Source organism: Lagenorhynchus albirostris, chromosome X (genome assembly GCF_949774975.1).
Source record: "Lagenorhynchus albirostris chromosome X, mLagAlb1.1, whole genome shotgun sequence".
NCBI lineage: Eukaryota > Metazoa > Chordata > Mammalia > Artiodactyla > Delphinidae > Lagenorhynchus > Lagenorhynchus albirostris.
In genome coordinates, this window is record NC_083116.1 from 111819260 (window position 1) to 111830935 (window position 11676).

The following is an 11676-nucleotide window of genomic DNA, read 5'->3' on the forward strand; positions in this document are numbered from 1 at the left end:
ATCTGCTCATCTGGTGGCACCCAAGACAAGCCTCGTGGATAAGTTCCCTTGCTCATTAAACGTGCCACCTACTAACCTGGAGGGGCTGCCTCTTTCTTCAGTGTACAGGGGCCAGTTTGTGAACCAACACACCCACATTATGGGGGGTAATCTGCTTTGTTCAAAGTCTACTGAGAAAGGGGTTTGGGGGAAATTTTTTCAGAATGTGTGTGTGTGTGTGTGTGTGTGTGTGAGAAAGAGAGAGAGAGAGACACACAGAGAGAGACAGAGAGAGACAGAGAGAGAGAGAGAGAGAGAGAGAGAGAGAGAGAGAGAGAGCCATGCAAATAAATATCCAGGAAAGAGAAATCCAGGTAGAGTGAGAAGCAAGTTCAAAGGCCTTGAAGTGACATATGGCAGGCACGCTGCTGGAGTGAACAAGGGGAGGAGTAATGGAGAAGAGATCAGAATTCCAGGGGGCAGACCATGTAGGGCCCTAGTAGGTCTTCCTAAGGACTTGGGTGTTATTCTGAATAACATGCAGGGGAGGGTTTCAACAAAGCAATGACCTGATCTGACTTGGGTTTTCACGATTACTGGCTGCTGTGTTGAGAATGCAGGTGGGCAAGGACGGAAGCTAGGAGGCCAGTTGCGAGGCTATTTCAATAATCCAGGTGAGAGATGCTGGGGGCTGGGATCAGCATGGTAGCAGTTAGAGGCAGGGACAAAGGTCAAGGAGAAGCAGCTGAATTCTGGATATAGTTTGAAGACAGAGCCAAGAAGATTTGCTGACAGACTGGATGTGGGTTGTGAGAAAAAGAAAGGAATCAAGGATGACACTGAGGTTTTGGGCTATGAACTAGCAGAGCTGCCTCTGGGGCGGTGAAGTTTGCAGGAGTATCTTGGAGTAAGGTCAGTGTATATCAAAGACTCTATTTGGGAGAGATAATGGGGGTGCCTAACACATATTGATGTGGAGATATCATGTGGGCAGCTGGACATACAGGTCTGGAGTTTGGGAGTGAGGTCCAGGCTGGAGCTAGAAATTAGAGAGCTATCAGCATATAGATGGTATTTAAGGCCCTGAGACATTAAATGAGATCACTCAGAAAGTGAGAGTGGATACGAAAGAGGTCCAAGGATTGAACTGCTAGGCACTTCAGCACTGGGAAGTTGGGAAGATAAAGAGAAACCAGCAAACAGAATGAGAAAGAGTGATCGAAAAGACGAGACAATAAGTGTCCATCGACAGATGAATGGATAAAGATGCGGTACACATATACAATGGAATACTACTCAGCCATACAAAAGAATGAAATAATGCCATTTGCAGCAACATGGACGGACCTAGATATTATCATACTAAGGGAAGTTAAGTCAGACAGAGAAAGACAAATACCATATATCATTTATATGTGGAATCTAAAATATGACACAAATGAACTTCTTTACAAAACAGAAATAGGCTCACAGACATAGAAAACAAACTTATGGTTACCAAAGTGGGGGAGGGATAAATTAGGAGTTTGGGATTAGCAGGTACACTCTACTATGTATGAAATAGATAAACAATAAGGACCTACGATATAGCACAGGAGACTATATTCAATATCTTGTAATAAGCTATAATAAAAAAGAATCTGAAAAAGAATATATGTTATATATATAAAACCGAATCACTGCGCTGTGCACCAGAAACTAACATAACATTGTAAATCAACTATACTTCAATAAAAAGTTGTTTGGAAAAAAAAAAAGAAGACAAAGGGGTGAGTGGGGTATTGTGGGAACCGAGGAAGAAAGGGTTTCGAGAAAGTGACCATATTGTCAAGTGCTGCTGCCAAGGACTGAGAAGTGACCATTGGACTCACCCGAGTGGGGGTCATTTGTGACTAGGGCAGTTTTGGTAGAGAGATGGGGACACAACCTGACTGGGTGGGCTCATGGGAGAAAAGTAGCAGAGAAATTGGAGACAGTGAACAGAAGCAACTCTATTATTTAGTACAGAAGAAATAACAGTACATGTGTATGCTGGTGAGAACGGTCCAGTAAATAGGGATAAATTGGGTGATGCAGTAGAGAGAGGAGGACGGCAGCAGCCATGATCTTGAGAGGGAATGGAATCTAGTGCACAGGTGGAGGGACTGCTGTTGGCCGGGAGCATCAACAAGTCATCTATCTTACCAAGGAGGAAGCAGAGTAAATGGGGCCAGATGCAGGGGGCTGGGTAGCTATGGTGCTGGGAACTCGTGGAAGTTCTAATTCTTTCCACGTTCTTCGTGAAGTAGGAAGCAAGGTCAAGCTCAGCTGAGAGAGTGAAACTAGGGGGAGGAGAGGTTGAAAATTTGAGGAGTTCTTCAAAAATACAGTGCTGAATTTTGCTTATGAGTTGGGGGACAAGTTCTTTATTCGGTAGTTAGAGCACAAGACACACAAAGCCTGCAATGAGCTAACCCAAAGCTTAGCTTCTTGGTAAGATTAGTGTTCACAGAAGTCGGGGAAGAGGAGGGTGCAAAAGATCCCGAGATGCCTGCTGCAGGACAGGAGGTACCCCATCCTGTTCACCGGGTAGCAACTGAGGCTACTAGTAATTTGCTGCGTTGGCTGGTGTTGGACCCCAGTGTGAGGTCTGTCAGTGCCTCCAGGAAGCAAGAGACGAAGAGCCCTCCCTCCACCTGGCCCATTTGCTCCCTTCAAATGGAAGATGGGATGTAGAGGGTCAAGCAGGGCCCCCCCACACCTCTGAGTGGCCACCCTACTCCTCTGTTGACATGGGGTGACCGCGGCAGTGAGGTGAGCCAGGGGACTGCTATGAGGAAAGAGGGAAGAAGCCCGTTCTAACTGTTCTACACTCCAAAGAGCTCCACGTGAAGGCAGCGTTTCTCAACCACGGTCCCCAGACCAGCAGCATCATTTTACCTGGGAAATTGTTAGAAATCGAATTCTTAGGCTATGTCTGAGACCTCTACATCACAGCCTCTGAGGGAAGGGGCCAGCAAGCTGTGTTTTAACCAGGTCATTCTCATGCCAACGGAAGTTTGAGAAACGCTGCTTACAGGCAGCCTGGAAAAGTTTCTATCTGCTCTTATCCAGTAGTGCCACCTATTGGGCAAGCTCTTCAGATGCTGAGAGATTAATACAAACACTGGGGAATTTCTTTTTATTTTTCTGTACTTAACTTTACAAACCCAAAACAAAAGGCAACCTTCTTAGGACCCTTCACATTATACAAACACTAATTTTACATGGCTGTAACGAATATATCGAGACGCCTATATCTTGGTTTTTCCATAAAACATTTTGTACCCACTTTCTACGTATTAGTCCAATAGAACTTATAAAGTCATTATTTTTATTGTAAAATTCCACTATAACAAAATTACATAGTCACGGTGACTACATTTTTCAAAGTAAACTGGACACAGGGTCTGACAGAGTATAAACAAACCGATGGAGACAACGTGGCCTAATATTTGGAATTAACACCATCCCAGGAAATCATAGAAGTTTGTTATCATATCACAAATTAGTCCATTGTTCCATGGTTTTAGATGCTTGAGCCCTTTCCAGTTTTCAGTAGTTATAAATAATAAAGCCGTAAGTAACTTTGTACAATAAACTGGGGTTTTTTAAGTTATTTCTTTGGGATTAAAAGAAATCTCTAAAGTAAAATTTCCAGCCCAAATGTCTGATAATATCACAGCATTATTTAAAGTTAACAAAAAAACTAGAAATAGTCCAAATGTGTAACTTACGGTAGAGTCATCACGTACTATTCTACAGCCATCATCAATCATGTTTACCACAAGCTTAAAACAACAAATTAGCAGGGGATTTTGTCAAGGTTGTGGCTTCCCAGCATCTTTGGAACACCTTTCCTGTGTTGGTCCTGCCTGCATTGTAGAAGCCAGAAAACTTGCTTTGTCAGCTTCTCTTGCAGACAGATTTACACGTGACCTAGGATTCTTCCATCAGACATACCAAGGTAAGACTTTGATTCAAAAGTGAGCAACGAGAAGAAGCAGGAAACATATGGAATCCACTTTCTGGTGAGGGTGGCACTGGCTTCCAGCGTTCAGAGGTCCTGGTATCCGGTCCTCAGCATCATGGTTGCGAACTCTGGGTCCATGTCCAGGGGTCTTCACCTGGCGGTGTGGTTTGACCATTACTGCTGGCTGAATAACCTTTAAGCCCATCTCTCTGGCCCTGTCAGAGATCTGTGAACTATCTAAGTTTCTTTAATAAATTCCCTTTCTGCTTGTGTGCTTGTTCCAGTCCTTTTGCAGTAGAACAAAACATCTTAAAACTTAGTGGATTCCATGGCTTAAAGTAGGGTTTCTCAACCTCAGCACAGTTGACATTTGGGCCACATAATTCTTTGGGAGGGGGCCTGTCCTGTGTCCTGTAGGATGTTAAGCAGCATCTGGTCTCTACCCACTAGATGCCAGGAACAGCCCCCGCCCCTAGTTGTGACAACCAAAAATAATGTCTCCAGACATTGCCAAATGTCCCTTGGGGGCAAAACCTCCCCCAGTTGGGAACAACAATCAAATATTGGAGAATATCTTGACTGGGAGGTTCTGGCTTGGGGTGTCTCATGCGGTTGCAGCCAAATGGTGGTTAGAGCTGGGGGCTGGCTGGGGATCTTTCTCATGTAGTCTCAGGACCTCTCCACATGGTCTCTTTGTATGGACTAGTTTGGGCTTCTTCACAACATGGTGACCTCAGGTTAGTTGAACTGCTTATGTGGAAGCTCAGGGCTCTAAGAGGGTGTCCCAAAGAACCGGGCACAGGCACACCTAGAGATACTGGGGGTTCCGTTCCAGACCACCACAATAAAGCAAAGATCACAATAAAGCAAAGAGCACAATAAAGCGAGTCACACAAATTTTTTGATTTCCCAGGGCATATAAAAGTTAGGTTTACACTATAGTGTAGTCTATTAAGTGTGCAATAGCATTATGTCTAGAAAAACAATGTGCATACCTTAATTGAAAAATACTTTAGGGGGCTTCCCTGGTGGCTCAGTGGTTGAGGGTCCGCCTGCCGATGCAGGGGACATGGGTTCATGCCCCGGTCCGGGAAGATCCCACATGCCGCGGAAAGGCTGGGCCCGTGGGCCAAGGCCGCTGAGCCTGCACATCTGGAGCCTGTGCTCCACAACGCGAGAGGCCACAACAGTGAGAGGCCCGTGTACCACACACACACACACACACACACAAATACTTTAAGGCTTCCCTGATAGCACAGTGGTTAAGAATCCGCCTGCCAATGCAGGAGACACGGGTTTGAGCCCTGGTCCAGGAAGATCCCACATGCCGCAGAGCAACTAAGCCCATGTGCCACAACTACTGAGCCCACGTGCCACAACTACTGAAGCCTGTGCGCCTAGAGCCCATGCTCCACAACGAGAAGCCACCACAATGAGAAGCCCGTGCACTGCAACGAAGAGTAGCCCCCGCTCGCCGCAACTAGAGAAAGCCTGCGCGCAGCAATGAAGACCCAACGCAGCCAATAAATTAAGTAATTAATTTTAAAAAATACTTTATTGATAAAAAATGCTAACCATCATCTGACCATGCGGAGTTGCTACAAACCTTCCATTTGTTAAAAAAAATTTTTTTTCCAAAGTGCAATAAAAAGAGGTACACCCGTAATGCCTTTATGAACTACCCTCAGAAGTTACATGTTACCATTTCCACCATAGTCACAGGATTCAAGAGGAGAGTACACGGACTCTGCCTCTGATGAGGAGAGGGTCACGGTGCCATTGTAAGATCACGTGGGATGGGAGTTGTGGAAACTTTGGAAAATCTTATCTGTCACAGTGCTCAACATCATTACTCACCAGAGAAATGCAAATTAGAAGCACAATGAGACACCACAGCACACCCACCAGGATGGCTAAAAAGAAAAAGACTCACAATGCCAGGTACTGGGAAGGTTGTGGGGGAACTAGAACTCTCATACGCTGCCGATGGGCATGTAAACTGACACAACCAACTCTGAAAAAAACTGCTTGCATTGACTAAAGCTGAACGTATGCCCAGTCTATGACCCAACAATCTCTTTCCTGGGTTTGTAACCCAAAGGAAATAAATGCATATGTTCACCAAAGACACAAAGGAGAATGTTCATAGAAGCTTTATTCAGCAGAATTAGAAACGGGAGAAAAACCAAATGTCTAGCAATAGGAGGATGGATATATAAATTGTGATCTCTTCATTCAATAGAATGTTACAGTGCAATATAAAAGGACTAACAACTTTAAATACAACAATATATGAATTTGAATTTCATAGGCATTATGCTCAGCGAAGGAGGTCGGACATGTACACATAGTGTAATTCCATTTCTGTAATGTTCAAAAACAGGAAAAACTAATCAGTGGTAATGGAAACAGGAAATGGCTACCTCTGGTGGGAGGACGGTATGAATACTCACTGGGAAGAGACACAAAGAACTTACGGAAGGCTGGGGATAATCTATATTTTGGTCTGGGTGGTGGTTATACAAGTGTATACCTCTGTAAAAATTAATCAAGGTATAGAGTATATTAGCGCCCTTTAATAATTTATTTCAGTTCCCAACAAAAAGTAGAAATAAAAGCCCTTTTCTGTTTAAAGTAGCTCTTGGATTCTGTCAGTTACAACTAAGACCCTCCTCACCTAAGAAGGATGGTGGCCCTCAGCACTGGAAGGCCAGGGTCACACTACAGCCACCATATGCTCCTGTGTGGCCAGCCCCTCTGCCAATTAGGCCCACTGGAAAACCATCTCCACTCAGGATGCACCCAGGAGAATTTTCCTATAGGACAGAATTCCACAACCAAGCATGGTAACCCTAAAATATTAAAAGCTGACGCACCAAAAACTGTAGCTGTTGATTACACCAGTGGAGAGCTGCTTGCGCACAGCTGAAGGATAAATTAGGAAGCCGAAAGGTTACATTGAGAAATTTTCCCAGAACACAGCACAAAGAAATAAAGGGATGAAAAGAATGAAGAGGACTGTAAAGACAGATGGAAGAAACATTCAGTAGCTAAGAAGAGTTCTCTAAAAGTTATTTCCAAAAGGAGATAATCGAAGCAACATCCAAAAGATACAAGTCAAGAAATTCCCAGGATTGAACCCAAACACAAGTCAGATTGAGACAGACCTCTGAGTGCAATCAGTAATAATGATAAAAAGCACACCTAGGGCTTACCTGGTGGCGCAGTGGTTGGGAGTCCGCCTGCCGATGCAAGAGACACGGGTTCGTGCCCCGGTCCAGGAGGTTCCCACATGCCACGGAGCGGCTGGGCCAGTGAGTCGTGGCCGCTGGGCCTGCGCATCCGGAGCCTGTGCTCCACAATGGGAGAGGCCACAACAGTGAGAGGCCCTTGTACCGCAAAAAAAAACCACATCTAGACACTGTAGCAAATTTTCAGAACTAGAAGGATGAAGAGTTCCCTAAAAGCTACCAGAACAAAAAGATCTGAAAAAAATGAGAATGCGGTTGACGTGAGATTTCCTGTCAGCAAAACAGATGCAAAAATATTGTTAATCGCTGAAGTCAAGTGATAAATACATGGGAGTTCAGTACATTATTCCCTCTACTTTTCTGTAAAATTATTTTTTATGATAAAAATGTTTCTTCTCTGTTTTTCTTTTCTTTATGGATGCAAGAAGACAATAGAGTAATACCGGCAAAGTGCCGAGGGAAAATATCTTTGAACCTTGAATTCTATATCTATTCATTTTGTCGAAGAATGAAGGCAAAATAAAGACCATTTTCAGATTACAAGGACTCAAAAATGCCGTCATACCAGAAGCTCCAAGAGAACTTCACCAAGGAGAAAAATGAAACTAAAAGAAGTGATGGGGGAATTCCCTGGTGGTCCAGTGGTTAGGACTCTGTGCTTTCACTGCCAAGGGCCCGGGTTCAATCCCTGGTCAGGGAACTAAGATCCCGCAAGCTGCGTGGTGGCGCCAAAGAAAAAAAAAGTGATAGGATACAAGAAGCAATGGAGAGCAAAGAAATAAGGAAAATATGTGCTCAACTTAAGCTATTACTGCTTATAAAAATTATGTCCCTTAACAGCAAACTGTAACGAAAATTCAAGATATATCAACATGAAATTGGTGGGACAGGAAGAAAGAGGTGAAATTTAGGGAAATAAAAGTTTCTAAAGGTCTCATTTTGTCCAGGTTGGTTATACAGAAACTAACTGACCCTTAGAGGAGCGCTCCTCGAACTTGAATGTGTATATGACTTATCCGGGCATTTTGTTAAAGAGCCATTTCTGATTCAGCAGGTCTCAGGTGAGCCTGAGATTCTGCACTTAAAATACACTCCACAGAAAAGAGAAGCCCCTACACTGTTGGTGGGAATGTAAGTTGGTACAGCCACTGTGGAAAACAGTGTGGAGTTTCCTCAGAAAACTAAAAATAGAGCTACAATATCATCCAGCAATCCCACTCCTGGGCATATATCCAGACAAAACTATAATTCAAAAAGATACATGCACCCCTATGTTCACAGCATCACTATTCGCAACAGCCAAGACATGGAAACAACCTAAATGTCCACTGACAGATGAATGGATAAAAAAGTTGTGGTACACATATACAATGGACTACTACTCAGCCATAAAAAAGAAAGAAAGAATGCCATTTGCAGCAACATGGATGGACCTAGAGATTATCATACTAAGTGAAGTCAGACAGAGAAAGACAAATACCATATGATATCACTTACATGTGGAATCTAAAATATGATACAAATGAACCTACCTATGAAACAGAATCACTGACATAGAGAATAGACTGATGGTGGCCAAGGGGGAGGTGGGTGGGAGAGGGATGGATTGGGGATTTGGGATTAGAAGATGCAAACTGGTATATATAGAATGGATAAACAACAAGGTCCTCCTGTATAGCATAGAGAACTATATTCAATATCCTGTGATAAACTATAATGGAAAAGAATAGGAAAAATAATGTATATATATGTATAACTGAATCACTTTGCTGTACAGCAGTAATTAACACAAAATTGTAATTGAACTACACTTCAATTTAAAAAAAAACAGAAAAATAAAATACACTCCACAGACTCTAAAAAATACAACAACCTAGTGACTATAACATAAAAGAAGCAGACTCACAGATATAGAGAACAAATTAGTGGTTACCAGTGGGGCAGGGGGAGGGGCAATATGGGGTGGGGGAGTGAGAGGTACAAACTATTGGGTATAAAATAGGCTAAAGGATGTATTGTACAACACGGGGAATATAGCCAATATTCTGGAATAACTGTAAATGGAAACTAATCTTTAAAATTTTATAAAAATAAAATAAAATAGTGAAATTAAATTAAATTAAAAACCACACTCCACAGAAGGCACTTTGAGCAGCAAGGCTTTAAACTACATTGTGGTTAAAAACTGTGTTGACTCAGGGTGAATGTATGCTAAACTTCCCTCACTCGGTTTCAAAAATGTAAAAATGATAGATACAGTGTTTAAAAAAATACTCAGGGACATGATTTTTTAAATTGTGGACCGGAAGGGAAGTGGAAACCCACAGCAGTAAGGACAAGTTTAACAATGTGGGCCCATAGAGTCCTGGAAGAACCTGACCCAGATAGTGAAGTCTGGAATTTCATTTTTTGCTTTATTTTATTCTATTTTTTAATTTTCATTTTTCAGTTTTATTGAGATATAATTAACATACAGCACTGTATAAGTTTAAGGTATACAGCATAATGGCTTGACCTACATAATTGTGAAATGATTACAATAAGTTAACATCCATCAGCTCATATAGATACAAAAAGAGAAGAAAAATGTGCTTCTCCTTGTCATGAGAACTTTTAGGACCTACTCTCTTATCAACATTCAAATATACCACACAGCAGTGTTAACTACGGTCATGATGGTGTACATTACCTCCCTGGTACTTATTTATCTTATAACTGTAAGTTGGTACCTTTTGACCACAAGTCTGGAATTTGAAATCCAACCAAGGAGTAAGGAACACCCACACACCCCCATTTCCAGTGGGGACACTGCTCATGGTCCCCCGGCTATATGTGAAGGTGAACAAGGCCCACCTATCCACTGGAAACAAACTGCCCCTGATAGAGCAAGAAAGCAGAGAGACTGCACAGTCAGCCACCAGGTATGCATTTTGTGTGAGCTCCTGCTTTGGAAGCGTGATGTGCCCACAGAGCAAAAGCCCTGAGCCACTGACTTTGGTCCTCAAGACGCTGGGCTGAAGCCCATCGTAAAACCACTTTCCAGGGACAGTGAATGGGAGAGAAAAAAAGCCTCCATGAAGATGAGCGTTCCAAAAAAACCTACAAAGGCCACAATGAAACCCAACACCCGCACAAGGAAGCCAACATCTAAGAGGAGTCGTATAAAAGAAAGTCGAAATAATAGAACAATTTGGAAAGGATTTTAAAATAAGTGTATTTAAAATCAACAAACAAAAGCATGTGCTACGAATCAAGAACAGATGGAATTCTTGATAAAAAACAACACACAGGCAGTGCACTGGGCACTCCCGCGGCTCCGTCTCCTGCTACAACAGTGTTTGGACAGAACAGACCCAGGGGCGCCCCTCGCTCCCGCCTCTGACCACCTCCAACCTGTGTTCCACTCGCAACCTTCGGAACCAGCCGCCCAGCTGTCCTCGGCCACCGGGACCGCCAACACCATATTTTGAGCTTAACTCCGTATTACCGATCCACCACGAGCTCCCAGATTCGTCAGAATGATTCCGCCGAGGTGGAGGCCGCCGTCAACCGCCTGGTCAACATGCATCTGCCGGCCTCCCGCACCTACCTCTCTCTGGGCGCCTATTTCCACCACCACGACGCGGCTCTGGAGGGCCTGGGCCACTTTTTCCGCGAAGTGCCCCAGGGGAAGCGTGAGGACGCCCAGCGCCTCTTGAAAATGCAAAAGCAGCGCGGCAGCCGCGCCCTCTTCCAGGACGTGCAGAAGCGTCTCAGGATGAGTGGGGTGAAACCCAGGACGCTGTGGAAGCCGTCGTGCTCGCGGAGGAGAACCTGAACCAGGCCCTTGTGGACCTGCATGGCCTGGGCTCTGCCCGCGCAGACCCCCGCCTCTGTGACTTCCTGGAGAGCCGCCTCCTAGATGAGCAGGTGAAACTCATCCAGAAGGTGGGAACTCGTCCCACCTGACCAACCTCCGCAGGCCGGCTGGTCCCCAGGGGGGGCTGGGCGAGGCCCTCGTCGAAAGGCTCGCCCTCCAGCACGAGTAGGAGCGTCCGGAGCCCAGCGGCCTTTGAGGAGCCCCTGTGGTGTCAGGGCTTTGGCCTGAAGTTGTACTAGGCAGTTTTTTTTAAATAATATATTTATTTATTTTATTTTTTTATTTTTGGCTGCATTGGGTCTTCGTTGCTGCGCGCGGGCTTTCTCTACTTGCGGCGAGCGGGGGCGCTACTCTTCGTTGCGGTGGCTTCTCTTGTTGCGGAGCACGGGCTCTAGGCGTGCAGGCTTCAGTAGTTGTGGCATGTGGGCTCAGTAGTTGTGGCACGTGGGCTCTAGAGCGCAGGCTCAGTAGTGTGGCACGTGGGCTTCAGTAGTTGTGGCTTGCGGGCTCTAGAGCGCAGGCTCAGTAGTTGTGGCACACGGGCTTAGTTGCTCCGCCACCTGTGGGATCTTCCCAGACTAAGGTTCGAACCCGTG

At 44.6% G+C, this 11676-nt stretch overlaps 1 pseudogene; it reads left to right on the top strand.

Annotated features, from left to right (window-relative positions):
* Positions 1-2505: 2505 nt before the first annotated feature.
* Positions 2506-11249, top strand: LOC132513214 (ferritin light chain-like; annotated as a pseudogene).
* The last annotated feature ends 427 nt before the right edge of the window (positions 11250-11676 follow it).